This window comes from Poromitra crassiceps (assembly GCF_964638095.1).
Source record: "Poromitra crassiceps genome assembly, chromosome: 8".
Taxonomy (NCBI): domain Eukaryota; kingdom Metazoa; phylum Chordata; class Actinopteri; order Beryciformes; family Melamphaidae; genus Poromitra; species Poromitra crassiceps.
This window is the reverse complement of record NC_139629.1, coordinates 50450747-50465371: the sequence shown is the minus strand read 5'-3', so window position 1 is coordinate 50465371 and position 14625 is coordinate 50450747.

The window sequence follows — 14625 nt, the reverse complement described above, 5'->3', positions numbered from 1 at the left end:
ACATTATTGCTGCTATATACATAATTTATTGTTGTACATAACAGTACAACAATAAATTACCATGTCATCTGCATATATGAAGATCAACATTTTACATATATACACAAATAGTCAGGTTCCCAATGTTCTGATTTCAACCTTCGTTCAAAATTTTTGGAGAGTTTGTAAACTATACATTTTTGGAAAGCTTAGAGTGTGACGAAACCCAAAACCAATGTTGCCATTTTTTTCAAAGTCTCTATGGTCGCCATCTTGGCCTTTCAAAATGGCGACCACCGAAATTAAACGCCTGCACTGGAAACCCCTATATGGCCCAGCAATGTTATTTCCTATAATCTTTTATGACTGAAATGTCATCTATAGGCCTAGTGGATGAAATTAAAAGTGGTTTCTAAAAGTTGCATCTTGAGCAATTTGAGTAATTAGCATAATGAGCTAATTAATCGCCAAATCGCTAAAATTTTGCTTCAAGTCAACCTAGAAAGGCGATCTAAGAGTCCAAGTCCATGTTTGTCATGTCCAGAAATGCATCTATTACCATAGTGCAGACATGCAACATTTCCTACTTTGCATGATTTGCATAAGGTATGTAAAAATTAGGTCACAATTAGGAAATGGCTAGATCTTTCACTTTTAGTCATCTTAGAATGATGATCTTTCTTTGATATTGGGTCACCATATACTGATACGCTTGGACAAGACTGCCACGGTGGCGTATATCAATTGCCAGGGCGGTGTCCGGTCGCAGGCCTTGAACGAACTAGCGAGGGACATCCACGAGTGGGCTCGTGTTCACCTGCTATCCCTGTCGGCGGCCCACATTCGGAGCCACCTGGGGAGCCACCTGGGGCAACCTGCACAACTCGGAATGGGTTCTCTACCCACAGGTGGTGGAACAAATTTGGGCCAAGTTCGGTCGAGCCGGCGTCGATCTCTTCGCATCGCGGCACGCACACCATTGCCCCCAGTGGTTCTCTGTCCTCGGGGACGACCCACCGTTGGGCCACTGCCGCACGACTGGCCGGGGGACGCCCTCTACGCGTTCCCCCCAATCCCCCTGATCCCACAGGTGCTAGCCAGGGTGAGGCAGCAGGGCCTGCAGCTCATTCTGGTAGCCCCACATTGGCCGTCGCAGATCTGGTTCGCGGACCTGATTGCTCTGGCGCAGGAGGCTCCGTGGCTGTTGCCACGTCGAGTGGACCTACTGTGGCAGGCGGGCGGGGAGATTCTGCACCCTTCCCCACACAAGTGGAAGTTGGCAGCTTGGTTCCTGAAGGGGAACGGTTGTTAGCCCAGGGCCTACCGATGAACGTGGTACAGACCATACAGAGCGCTAGAGCTAGCTCCACTCGTGCACAGTATACTCACAAGTGGCAGTCCTTCGCGCGCTGGTGTGCGGAAAAGGACCTGGATCCAGTGTATTATGGCATACAGTGCATTCTCTGCTTCCTCCAAGGCCTGTACGAAGCGGGCCAGTCGCCACAGTCCCTCAAAGTATACTTGGCCGCAATCTCTGCCTGCCACATGGAGACTGAGGGCAAGACAGTGGGAAGCCTGTCTTTGGTTTCTCGCTTTATGAAGGGCGTCCGCAAGCTTCGGCCCCATACGAGGAGCGTCTTCCCTAAATGGGACTTGGTTATGGTGTTGGAGGGTCTCTCGGGCCCTCCCTTCGAACCGATTGACACAATCAGTCTGAAACACCTTTCGCTGAAGACGGCATTGCTGCTAGCTTTGTCTTCCGGCAAGAGTTGGTGACTTGATTGCCCTGTCGGTGCAACAGTCATGCATGGTGTTCTCTGATGATGAGCGCAGGGTCACGCTTCGCCCCAACCCCGCTTACCAGCCCAAGAACATTAGGGCCGGGTTCAGGTCTATGACCATAGATCTGGTAGCGTTTAACCCTGCTTACTCGGATCCAATGGAGGAGAGGACACTCCAGGCGCTTTGCCCCGTACGGGCGCTTCTAGCCTATGTGAATATGACATGCACATTGCGCACTTCTAACCAGCTCTTGGTATGCTATGGAGCTCAGGCTTTAGGTAAGCCTCTGTCCAAGGAGCCCTTGTCGCATTGGATAGTTGAGGCCACTAACCTACTCTGCCGTTAAAAAGATTCCACCGGAGGGCATTCAAGCTCACTCTATGCGGGGTGTTGCTTCATCTTGGGCGCGATTGCGCCCTGTATCGGTAGAGGACATGTGTGCTGCGGCATCATGGTCAACCCACGACACCTTCGTGAGGTATTATAGCTCACACCGTCTTATCTTCTTCCCGTGCGCTATGCCATGACGGCCCTTTTTCGTCCGAAGGTCTCACCGCGCTGCTTCGTTGCAGCAAGGACGGTTGTAGGTAGCATTAGTGAGAGCTCGAGCTGAAGCGAAGTAAAACGTAGGGGTTGTGCAACAACCCAGGTTTTACGAGTGAAAGCGAGAGCTCTCACTATCCAGCCTTGCTGTCCGGGTATATACTTGGCTCAATGTTGAATGCTTGGAGTGGGGTTCCCTGTCTGGCGGGCCGCTACAAAATGGCTGACGGTCGCATCCAATCACAGACAGGGTTCGGCCAGGTGATGCCTTCAGGAGCGGCTGCGGTGTTCCACGTCACCGTCAGGTCACCTGGGTGGTTCGAAAGGTTAACTTTTATGGAATAAAAGGTAAGAGCATTCAAGTCTGTGCACTATGTGTGCTAAAGTACGGAAGCTTTCAGATGACTCCAGAGTAACGGAGGAACAACAGAAATGCTTGGCTAGGTTTGTGTGTGCTGCCTACTGCCCAAAAGGAAGAAACATTAAGAAACATTCCAGAGCTGCATTGGCACATGTTCTGCAAGTATATGGCAGAGAGTTAAAGGCTACCACCTACAGAGGGTGCCTTGAAAAAGCACATTGATAGGGTACATGTGCAAGTTCATGTTTGGGGACAGGCAAGCGTTGAGCAGCAAATACCTTTAAATCCTCTCAAAAATGGCTACTTCAAGGCTGATAAAGGCCAGTTAAGACCCACTACCACTGATGTACTACCAGCTCCTGAGTCCAACATTGAAATGGTGAGATGCCGCTGCAAAGGAGATTGTTCAACACAAAGATGCTCCTGTAAGAAGAGAAACTTACAATGCACTGACCTTTGCCTTTGCAGTACACAATGTGAGAACGATGAGGACTCAAGATCTGAAAATCGGGATTCAGATGGCAGTGATGCTGAAGATCTTGAATTAGATGGGTTTTTAACTAACAGAAGTTATAATTGCAAATGATGAATTTCAATATGCCTTGACGTACAGAGATCTTTGTTACAATCCATTTGTTATGGATGCTTGAATTCAAATTATAAATATATTTACTTTATATTATATCCAATTGATTTTCCTTCCCTTTTTCCTTAAAGTGTTTTGAACATTTGTCGTTTTTAAAATCCAAATATAGATGTCCATTTCAGCCTAATCATATAATGTATGCTAATTATGCTAATGAACAAAGGTTGCATGATTTAGTTATGGCAAGACATTAATTTCTAGACATCAAAACATAGACTTAGACTCTAAGATAATCGTTCTAAGTTGCCCAAAACAGAAGATTTCCTGATTGTTACCTTTTTTTAACCAAATTTATACTAATTATGCTAATTAGGAAAGGTTGCATGACTGCACTATGGTAATAGATGAATTCCTGCACATAACAAACATGGAGTTAGACTCTTAGATCATCTTTCTAAGTTAACTGGAAGCAAAGTTATAGCCATTTTCCAGTTTTCGGCAATTAATTGGCTCATTATGCGAATTACTCAAATTTCTCAACATGCAACTCTTAGCAACCAAGTTAAATTTCATCCACTAGGCCTATAGATGACATTCCATTCATAAAAGCTCGTAGGAAACTACATTGCTGGGTCATATAGGGATTTCCACTGCAGGTGTTTAATTTTGGTGGTCGCCATTTTGAAAGGCCAAGATGGCCACCATGGTGACTTTGAAAAAAATGGCAACATTGGTTTTGGGTTTCGTCACACTCTAAGCTTTCCAAAAATGTATAGTTTACAAACTCTCCAAAAATTTTGAACGAAAATACATAAGGACCTAGACTAAAAAACAAAAACAAGAATTTGACATACACAAAAAGAAAAAACATAATAAATAATTTAAAGAAAATTGTCACCTACCAATAATAACTAGAGTCAATGCCTCACTGTCCTCTGTGAGGAATGCTGGTGTTCCTCTGGTGGCCTTGCATGTGTATTTCCCTCCATCAGAGGGCACAGGAGAGCTGATGATATAACTGTCATTACTGGGGTCAGAAGTGGAGAGTTGTTGTCCATCTTTGTACCACAGATACTCCCAGCCAGACGACTCACCAACCCTACAGCTGATGGACACTGCTTCTCCAACATATATCTGCTCAACATCAGGATCCTTGCTCAGTGTTGGTTTGGGTTTGTTGTCTAAATGGAAAGGAAAGTTCACCTCAGGTCATTCTAATTACTTGAAGCCTTATGTGAAACCACAATTGCATCTACACTAGGCCTACGTGATAATGTATTAATACAAATTTTGTCTGATATGTCAATAATATAAAGTACCATTAAAATATCGAAAGTTTCAGACAGTAAACAGTAAAACATACTTTGCATTCTAGGAACAGAAATGATACTGTGCATCTGCCTAGTATGTGTCTTCAGTTGAGGTTAGCTTTTGGACTGGCAGGAGTTTTAAACAACACTCAAAAGAACAGTGTCTGCTACAAACAATGCAAGAGTATTGTCTTTTGTCAGATTAAACAAACATATGGTAAATTCAAATAAACGATAAACAGGTAAAGGTGTTTCAAACTAGCTGAGACAAAATGTTTTACATAACTCACCATAAACTGTGATATCAGTTGTGTTGCTGAGTGCAGAGCTGATCTTCCTGGTTTTGTGATGACCTTTACAGGTGTAGCCTCCTTGATGTGTTGGACCGACTGATGAGATGGTGAGTGATGATCCCTCTGCACCCAGGGACAGGGTTGGGTCATTACGGAGCTCCTGTGCATCTCTGAACCAGGTAAAAGTCCAGTCAGAGCTGCCAGTCACTTCACAGCTCAACTCCACTTTCTCAGATTGGAACACATCTGACCAGCGTGTCTTCAGCTTCAGAGATGGTTTAGGTAGATCTGGAAGAATGAAACAAATGGAAAACTCAGAATAGCTTTGATAGTAAAGATAGTAAAGATAGTAAAGATGTGAAGTGTTAGAGAACCTAACTGATTCCCACAGACAAATCGCCTAATTAAGCACTGGCATACAAGTGGCAGTGACCAGTTTCTTCAGTTGCAAAAGAAAAAACGCATAACTTACTAAATAAAATCCCAAAGTCAGTTTTAGCTTTGTGGAAAGGAACTGAATATGTGGACTAAAGGAAAGGCAGTCATCAATTAAAATTCCTAAATACCTAAAAAAAGACAAGACTTAGTCACTTTTGTTCTAGTAAAAACAGGTGTAAGATATTTTTCCATGGTTTTTGATTTGGTATAATGGTTTTGTCTTCTGAGCATTAGGAATATGTTTTAAATTAAATAGAGTAGCTTGTACAGTTTTAAAATAAGCGTGGACATTTTTAAAGCTTTCAGTGAGGATAACAGGACAGTAAATTACCATGTCATCTGCATATAGATGAGAATCTGCATTTTATGGATAGACATCTTGTTTTACATTACTCACCATAAACTGTGATATTAGTTGTGTCACTGAGTGCAGAGCTGATCTTCCTGGTTTTGTGATGACCTTTACAGGTGTAGCCTCCTTGATGTGTTGGACCGACTGATGAGATGGTGAGTGATGATCCCTCTGCACCCAGGGACAGGGTTGGGTCATTATGGAGCTCCTGTGCATCTCTGAACCAGGTAAAAGTCCAGTCAGAGCTGCCAGTCACTTCACAGCTCAACTCCACTTTCTCAGTTTGGAACACATCTGACCAGCGTGTCTTCAGCTTCAGAGATGGTTTGGGTGGGTCTGGAAGTATGCAACAAATGGAAAATTTACAAAGATTTTGACATTAAAGATGTGTGGTGTTAGCTAATCTAACTGGAATGGAGTATTAGCATCAGTCTAAGAATTGGAAGCAAATCGAATAAGTCAGGAAATAGCAATACAAATATATAAGATTAAAGACATCTTGATCGTGCTATAGCACCAAATTCCTATTTGCTAGAAAGACTTCTCACTTCTCACTAATAGATTTACAGATATGTATAATTCTAAATTGTGTGAATTTACAGATTTGCAGTGCAAGAGCATACATGTATACTCAGAATGAGCAAATGTGTATTGTTAGCTTAGTTTAGAAATGAAAGTTTCTATAATAAATATGTCCAAAAATACACCCAGGTTCTTTACAGAGGTATGTGCACAAGTATGAGGTGGTCATTTGAAGTGCAGGACGAGGCTTGATGATGACTCTATATTGTACTGAAGAGCTTACCAGAGAACTGCAGAGTCGTCCTTTCACTGTCTGATGTATAGAATGAGGCCTTGCCTCTCTTGGCTCGGCACCAGTACTGTCCATTGTTAGATGGATTTGGAGAATTCATGGTATAATTAGCAGTTGTTTGAAGTTTTTTTCCATTTTTGTACCACAGATACTCCCAGCCAGACGACTCATTGACCATGCACCTGATGGAAACAGGCTCTCCAGTGTACATCTTGTCAAAGCTTGGAGATTGGGTCACTATGGGCTTGGGCCCATAGTTTTCTAATTAAAAAGGAAAGACAAAAGGTACCATATCAATTATTCAACATTAAATGTTATTCTGAAATACTACAATAATTTGACTGATGGAACATAATAGAACTTACCATAGACTTTGAGGTGAAGTGAGTTACTATCTGCAGTGGTAACCAGTGGTTTTGTCTTGTGTACTCCTTTGCAGACATAATTGCCAGAATATGTTTGTGATGCAGAGGTGATAGTGAGCATGGATCCGTCTGCAGCCAACACAGTCCCTGAGTCTTCGTTGAGCTTCACTCCATTTCTGGTCCAGGTAAAGGTCCAGTCGGAGCTGCCATTAACCTTACAACTCATCTCCACTTTCTCAGAAGGGAACACATGTTTCCACTTAGTCAGTCTCTCCAGAGATGGTGTGGGTAGCTCTGGAAGATTATTAAAAGATATGCTTGATTGTGTAGAAACAACAATACACATCTATGTCCAAGTGCCTCACTGTGAAACTAGTGATGCCGAATAGGTCTTAAGTGCCATTAACACATTGAGTGCCAGCCATTTTTTCATCCTGTAGGTAAGTTGTGCCAGGTTTTTTTTTGAGGATTCTGGCTCATTTTACAAGAGCCGAGGATTATTTTCTGTTAAGAATTCATGAACACCAATCATCTAAAAATAACTAATAGAATGTGTGCTTTCTCTGTCTAAAAGAGTTAGTTTGCAGAGTTAGTAGTTATGTAGATATTAGCCGTTGAGTACAGCATGGTTTCAGCGTCTGGAAATTTATTCAGAGATAAATGGCTTTTTGTGAATTTCGATAGAACAGTCACTTTAACCATTCATTTTTGGCATCAGTAAGACCGTCAGACATTCTAAACAATAGTTTTGAACAGTAATTTCCTCCATAACAACAGGAAACACCCCTCTCATTCAAACTCCTCCCTCCGTGTGTCTTCTCCTCCTTCCTCCTGGCTCTACAGCGGGCGTGTCAGAAGCGCGTTGCTGCTGCCTGCCTGCCTGCCTGCGTGCCTGGCTGCCTGCTTGCCTGCGTGCGGACGCTCCTTGTGCGAGTCAAGATGGGCCGGGGAATGCGTGGGCGATGGGCAGATGTTGATTCTGGCCTTTCTGAGGTGTTTCAAAGTGTGTTTCACCTATAATCTATTTTGCAAATCGCTCTCCGCTCTCTGTGTGCTGCTGCCTGCGCGCGGCCGCTCTCGGGCAAGACAAGTCTGAAATGGATTACTGTAAAATCGCCTCGCCATTTCCTTGAATGGCTTGCTCCCGCGGCAGTTTTTTCTTTGATTTCGCTCGTCTGGGGGAGCACTGTCAACACTTAGTGGGTCGGTAAAATAGATTATACACATTCTCTTGCTCCAATAGTGATCTCGAAGATGTAAAAGTTGTTGATTGATGTCCCACCGTCAAAAAAAAAAAATGTTTATGTAAGACGAGATATCTCGGCTCTGGCACTCAAGCGTTGGATTATGTAAGACGAGATACCTCGGCTATGGCACTTAACGTGTTAAGAATGAATCACATCACAAACATCACTGATGACGCGTCCCAGCGCATGCAGTAGTATGTATATTTGAACCTAAACCCCTGGCTCCCCCTGGCCAGTGACACTTGGGAATAGACTAGGTGACAACCAAGTATAGTTTGGTGACAAGCTGGAGAGACAGTTGACGGTTGGAGAGACGGCATCCGGTACGGGATGGGTTTTAGCACCTCAGCCTGGCTCTCTCGTGAGGGAGAAATCCACAAACGCTACGGATCAGCCTCCTGAAAATCTGCGTAAACATCGGCGCGGCCTGTGGTCCTTCAGGCTAGAGCGAGGTGCTCGGCGCAGGTGAATGACATGCAGCGCACAGGCCTCCTTGAGGCGTCCTCCCTGCCCATGGTACGGCATGGTAGGATTGCCTTTTTCCGCGGGAGGTTCTGGTGAGACGAAGGAGGTGCCCGGCCTGGAATCACCCCACAGGGCCTTAGAACTCCATGCACCGAAGGTCTCTCAATACTGCGGTGTAGCACTAAACTCTATTGCAGCGGATTGGGCGTGATCAACCCTTCCGCAGGCAACGTTGCAGACAGAGTAGGAAGGCTGATCCGTGAGCGGCTGCTTCTGGGACGCGGGTCGGGGGTCGTAATCGGCCTCGGCTGGGTCTACTGGGCGAGGGTGTATGATGTTGACAGACCCAAAACACCCCACGACCCCAGTTAACATCACTGATGACGCGTCGCAGCGCATGCAGTAGTAGTTGTGTAGGGTTAGTACTACCTAGAATTTAAAAAAAAAACAAAATATTTAGGTGGGCGTGGTTTTTGGGCACCTACGTCATCAAAGGGGGCGTGGCTTCTTTTTTGTGAAAAGTCAATTTTCTCACTAGTTCCGCAAAGGGCACCTCTGTTTTTAAACCATTATGTGAAAAAACCTTTATTCCACTTGTTCTGCAAAGGGCACTTCTGTTTTTTAAATCACTTTCATGTCGAAAGTCCATTTTTCGCTACTCTGCAAAAGGGTACTTCCCCATTTCCCCCTCATATCACCAGCTCACAGAAACATCAGCGTTTTTTTATCTAGGGGCCAAAATACAATTTGGTAACTAGCATTTTGTTAACACACTGTCTACAGATTCCTCTGCTTTGCTCACTGGTGTTTGCATTTTTTTGATCTCGGCCAAAATGCATTTTGGCCCATTTTAGGATCTGAAACTAGTATTTTGTTAACAGCGGCGACCATTTTCACTGTCTACAGATTCCTCTGACTCACCCATAGAGACCCAGGCTTCCCCTGCCAGCCCATCCCACCCCATCCCCCACGTGACATTGTCTATTACCACGGCCGGTGTTCTGTCGATTTCCCAATTTCTATAGACAATTTTTGACCGTCAGGTGGGGCGTTCCCGACAGCACGTAACGCCCCTTGAAAGCTACGAATAGCGGCGAGATCAGGTGGGCGTTCCCGACAGCACGTAACGCCCCTTGAAAGCTATGAATAGCTGCTTGCTCACGTATTTCTCTGACTCACCCATAGAGGCCCCACAGGTTCCCCCTGATAGCCATCCCACCCCATCCCCCCTTATATCCTTGGCGTGCCTGTCAAGGCCATCTTATACCAATGTATCCACCATTCAAATATTCCATAATTGCATGTTGTGCATGCAAATATTCCATAATTGCATGTTGTGGCAGGCTATCTTAGCTAGTATAGCCTACTAATGTATAGCCTACTAATGTATTCCCAAGGCTATTCTGTAGATTCCCTACGCGCAACACACACACACACACACACACACACACACACACACACACACACACCCACCCACTCACAGACATATTCACAGCCAGCCACAAACACACACACCCACAAATTCACAGGTAAACATGACACACTTCAGCATTCATGTGTGATATTATGTATTTTCCCATGTTTTTCCCACTACGGATCCAATTGTGACATCACCATTATGTTTTTTTGATAGGCTATAAGCCTATTAAGCTTTGAACTAAATATGATCAATACAGATTGAGGTTTCAATTTCAGGTTTGAATTGAAAACGATTGAATACAGACTATGGTGTATGACTATGCCGTTTGCCCTGTCTCCCTTATCGCCGTAATGCATTATGGGTAGTCAGATACTACCGGTACTTTGGCTAATGTAGCGGCTAACGCTACTTACTTTGCATTACAGTAAAACGCCACTGAATGACCAAATTGATTTATCTTGATTTTTTATTTAACACCAGCGTTAGTTTGTTGTTTATGCGTATGCAATAACGGATGCGTTATTATATTTACTGGAATACATACACACGCCAACCTATGTGCCCTATCAGAGTTTGTTACGTTATTGTACAGTACAATAAACAAAACAACATGATAGCATCAGCTGCATCACTATACGTGTGAGCGTAAGTATTAATGGTTTGCAACTTGTTTGTGTTGTACAGCATTTGGTTCAAACATATGGCGACATTGAATCAGTGTTAGCTTAGCGCTAGCTAGCTAGCATACACTGCGATCTGTGAATAGAATTGGCCTGGTCTTGGTCGATATGACCAAAAATTGATATAACGTTACAGTAGCATGGACCCCTCTCATTTTTTATTACAGGTGAAGATTTCACAATCTCAACCACTCTCAATCTTGTTACAACCCAGACCCCAGGATATCCGTGACCTATGGGTATTATTTCAAAATATAGAATATGGAACGTGAACAAACATCTTAGTTTTATTTTTCGTATTTTTATATGATTATTTTAATAGTTACTATCTATTAATAGTAACTAACTAGTCCTCCACACAGAATTGGTTAATTTACTGTGAGACTTTATGTTTTGTAGACAAGCACCAAGTATATATAATAATGGTATATAATAATAATAATGGTATATAATAATAATAATCTTTGTAATACAATTGTTATACAATTAAAACATATAGCACACTTACAATATGTTTGTTGTATGTATTACACCTTAATTCAACTTTGTCTCTCCCCACATCTCCTCTTCTCTCCTCTCCACACCTCACCCCCTCCTATCTCCTCTCCTCTTCTCTCCCCTCCTCTCCTCTCCTCTCTTCTCTTCTCTCCTCTCCTCACCTCACGTCTCCTCTCGTCTCCTCACCTCTCCCCTCTCCTCTCTTCTCCTCTCCTTACAAGCCTATAGATGAGGGGTTTCAGACAATGTGTCCATTGTTACAATATTGTCAACAAAAATAGCACTAGTCTAAATAACATAACTTAATTCAACTTTTCTCACTACACTTTCCAAACATTAACACACATCAAACACAACAACTCTTTTCTTACTACACTTTCCAAACATTAACACACATCAAACACAACAACTCTTTCCCACTACACTTTCCAAACATTAACACACATCAAACACAACAACTCTTTTCTTACTACACTTTCCAAACATTAACACACATCAAACACAACAACTCTTTCCCACTACACTTTCCAAACATTAACACACATCAAACACAACAACTCTTTTCTTACTACACTTTCCAAACATTAACACACATCAAACACAACAACTCTTTTCTTACTACACTTTCCAAACATTAACACACATCAAACACAACAACTCTTTTCTTACTACACTTTCCAAACATTAACACACATCAAACACAACAACTCTTTCTTACTACACTTTCCAAACATTAACACACATCAAACACAACAACTCTTTTCTCACTACACTTTCCAAACATTAACACACATCAAACACAACAACTCTTTTCTTACTACACTTTCCAAACATTAACACACATCAAACACAACAACTCTTTTCTTACTACACTTTCCAAACATTAACACACATCAAACACAACAACTCTTTCCCACTACACTTTCCAAACATTAACACACATCAAACACAACAACTCTTTCCCACTACACTTTCCAAACATTAGGCGTTTCTAAGATGTGGAGTCAATATCAATCTAGAATCTAGATTGATTTGATTCACTAATTTGCCGTTCTCTCATGCAAAATATCCAACATCCAATATCCAGAAGTAGTGATTACTACACAGAAGTAACTTTAGTTCCACCATTTGCTCTTTGCTTCAAACATAATTTGGATCAGTTGTAACTTTGACCATTTCTAACAATTTCTAGACAGTGAATTTACACAAGCACTTGAGTGAAATTCATAGTACCTATAGGGACTGTCATTGAATGAACGCAGATTGTCAGATTTGTATACCAAACCCTTATCCTGGTGCCTGCAAGGGTCGTCTGTACCACTAATGTCAGCCACTATGTGTTACAATATTGGGCTGGTTTCATAGACCTGGCCCAAAAGTACATACATCACGTATGCTGCATATATCCATATATGCCTCTACCGTATGGGTTAGTCATAATAGGCAAACATGGTTTTTCATGTTCTGACTTGCTGAAATGTGTGCTGCATATGTCAGGTGTGCCTGATCACTGTTGTTGTGACTGCACATGTTAGTTACACATAATAGTCAAACATGTTTTTTCATGTTCTGACTTGCTGAAATGTGTGCTGCATATATACATGTTAGTTACACATAATAGTCAAACAGGGGTTTTCATGTTCTGATGTGCTGAAATGTTTTACACATCACGTAAAACAGTTTTAAAAACAGTTAATTAGCCTACACAATGTGTAATTTCAGGTTATTGTAAGTTATTGCATAGTTGCAATCTTTCATACTTGCATACTTACAAGTGGGTTGTTTTTAATGGCATGTGATTTGCGGTTCTAATTACCCAATGTGTAATTTCAGGTGATTGTAAGTGCGTCATACATACCTACAAGCCTTCATATCAGTTGGCTGTGTCAATGATTTTCTGTAGCTTGTGGTGCTTCATCATTGTCTTTGTCAGGCTTAGAAGCAATGTCTAAACAGTAAACAGTTTATGACAAGTGGTGGCAGCATGCTATGCTACTACACAAGACGTGTTATGGCACATAAATAATATGTAGCGTGTAATAATCTGTAGAACTCTGTCAGAGTTCTACTCTGTCATTATTTTTACATTTGACTTTGAGAACTATGATGAACTGTTAGTCAGTACTCTGTACTGATGTACAAAAGTAACAAGATTGAGGTTGTGAAATCTTCAACCGGAATACAAAAACTGGATATAATATAACTGAATCAGTTAGGGCAAACTATTATCAGTCAGGTCGGTAATGACCGGGGGAAATTATATGAGTATTGTCCATTGTGTGTATGATACAACTTTGTTTATCATTCTGTGCCACACACTATACAGTCTGTATTTAACTCAACACACTGTACCTGTCCCTTGACCTCGGAGGGGCTCTTCTGTCAACGGACCTGATAGCAAGGTGTGGTGATCACAAGCATTGGCATAAATATTGTGGTCAATGAATTTGGTAAATTGGTTAAGCAAAGCAAGTAATGCTTTTGCAATGAAGTTTGTAAGATGTATTTTACAAGATATTTTCTGAGATTTGGTTATATTAACTTATTATTTATATTATTATTCTATTATTATTATTCTAATTATTATTATTCTAATTATTATCTACTATTATTCTAATTATTATATTATTATATTATTATTATTATTATTAGGGGTTATTAGCTATACATATTAAAGTATAGATGATTGTTTTGCCCACCTTATTTGGTTGCCTTATCAAAACAAATGTACAGCATGTTAAAGTTTTAAATAAAGTCAAGTCAAGTCAAATCCAACAGGTCTTAATGTCAATTAATTTAGCTTTAACGTGTTTTTTGAAACACACACACCCACACATTGACCCCTCTCATATATACGTAACTGCCTATAACTGTACATATATTCCTTTCACACACACTTTTCAAAATAGACACTCTTTCATATTGTGATTCATAGTGATTCTTGTTTGTTTTATGTGATCCCGGTTTTTAAGCAAACCGGATCCAGTTTCCTTGTATGTGTACATCCTGTACAAGGCACATCCTGTACAAGGCACATCCTGTACAAGGTACATACTACATTGGACTCAATGATTCACAGCTGTATCAAACAAATGTATGTTTTACTGATACAAATGACCAAATTACCACAAATTCAACATGTAATGCCATTTTCTCAATAATTTTGGTCAAAACATTTGGTGTGCCCCAGATCAGACATTGTAACGAGGACCTTGTTATCACTGGTGTATATCCAGACTTGGCACATTTGGGGTGCCTCAGGTCAGTCCTTGTAATGACTTGATCAAAAAAATTACAGACAATATATATATATATATATATATATATATATATATATATATATATATATATAGTAAATATAATTGTATAATATATTCAAAGTATTGTTAATTGTTAATTATTATTCAAAAACCTGAAAATACTGTAAATACTGTAAATAAACTAAACTAAATCTAAAACATGCTAAGTTGTACTGTGTGTTAAATTAATGTG